Source organism: Sinocyclocheilus anshuiensis, unplaced genomic scaffold (genome assembly GCF_001515605.1).
Source record: "Sinocyclocheilus anshuiensis isolate Anshui unplaced genomic scaffold, SAMN03320099.WGS_v1.1 scaffold562, whole genome shotgun sequence".
Classification (NCBI taxonomy): Eukaryota; Metazoa; Chordata; class Actinopteri; order Cypriniformes; family Cyprinidae; genus Sinocyclocheilus; species Sinocyclocheilus anshuiensis.
The window spans coordinates 431,600-433,530 of record NW_015544158.1 but is presented as its reverse complement, the minus strand read 5'-3'; positions in this window follow the sequence as shown (position 1 = coordinate 433,530).

Below are 1,931 nucleotides of genomic sequence, written 5' to 3'. Positions count from 1 at the left end.
ATAATTTGGTAACAATTTGCAAAAAGGTTAAATTCTTTCAGATTAGTTAATGCATTGGGTGTCATGAATTAACAATTTTTTAAAACTTTTATTAATCTATGTTGACAAAAAATTAACAGATATACTATTGGTAGTTCATAATAAATTGTAATAAAAAATGTAGAAACTTTTTTGTTAATGTTAATGTATAAAACTTCTGTAAATTATAATGTATAGAATTATAATGTACAGAATTTATGTATTTAATGCATAGAAAATAAATATATTTGAGTAATTTTAACTAAGAAATAAAAGTAATGAATGTTTTATGTAATTATTTTTCCATCTATCTATCTATCTATCTATCTATCTATCTATCTATCTGTGAATAAACTATTGTTAATAATAATTAATCTTTCATTTTAAATTATTAGCAAGTTATATTAAACTTTAATAAACATTACAGAAATAAATCAATTTTAATTCATGAATTAAAAACACGTTTTTATATATAAATATTGTTATTAATAATGATTACAAATTTTTAATTATTAACAATAAATTCTATAACAATTTTGTAGGTTGACAGATAGAATGAGAAACAGAACCACAGATAGAACAATATATACTTTTCAGAATTGTATTTTATTAGAATGCAATAATCTATAATCCATAGAATAACCCATCGAATGTTATTTTAAATTGTTAAAAGTGTTTCTTTTATGTTAGTACACCCTGCACACCTGGAATTGTTGTTTTGGGTTGACATTCACTAGATACAAAATTGTTGGTCCACTGCCAATGGTGAGAAATGGTGAGACATTTATGCAGTGAGGGAAAGTAAAGAATTTTTTATAGGTTTGTATGTGTATATACCAATGCAAAATTTAATATAAATTTCCCATATACTGCCTGCCACATATTCAGTCTATTGGAGATTATTATTTGTGCAAACATATGCACTCTTGCAAGCACACACACATATCTCAGCTGCCATATTGGCTGCTCCAAAGCCCTACTGTGTACATTTCAAATGATTCAATCGAATGAATGAACATATGCTCACCCCTGAATCATAAGTTAAATTATGCATGACGTAATTTGATTTAATCAAGTTTATCGAGTTTGAAATAGAGCAAAATGCAATATGAAACAGACTTTTAATTTATGACCTTTCCTTCGAAATTTGTTTGCACCGGTCAATTAGGATGTATCATCTGTTCAAGTCAGAGCATTTTGGATTAAGCCAGTGAGGCCTTCCAGAAGTCCTAATCACAGTAAGATCATTTCATTACCAGTGCTTCCTCTGAGTTATTTGATTATTCTGCGTGATAAAATTAATGCTTACAGCTCACCTGAGCTGAAATCATGCTGAAAATTAAATGTTTTAAACATATCATAATACATGCCCTTATGTTTTAACTACACAACACATTATCAGTCATTCTGATTAGACCTGCGGAGTTGGAGCGTGTTGGCAGATATTTACCCACAGTGCTTTGCCACACCACTCATTCATCTGCCACATTGTGATGCACGTTTGTGATGTTTATACTAAATATTGATGGACATCTGGTGTTCCATTCATCCCCAATCAAAAATGAGCCACTCGGTGAAAACGCTCCATCTTTCTCTCTCTCGCCCTTCTTCTATGTGAGGGCAAGTCAGTTGGCTTCACTATAAATCAACACACTGGCTAAAACATACCCTTGCCCTCTTTTTCCAAGAATAAGTGCCTTGAAGGCATGCTTTTTTGGCATGTCACTAGACACATATTAGCCGGACTGCTGGGAGGGGACGAATTAGTGCTCACCCAATATATATTTGTTAATTCAGAAGTGGGCAGAGAGTGCTGGGTAGTGAAGTTCTCCTGCAGTGGAACAATTGTGACCTTGTTTGGTGTACGGTTTGAAATAGCAAGCACTCAGCACCTTGCTTTTAAAGGAAAGAGT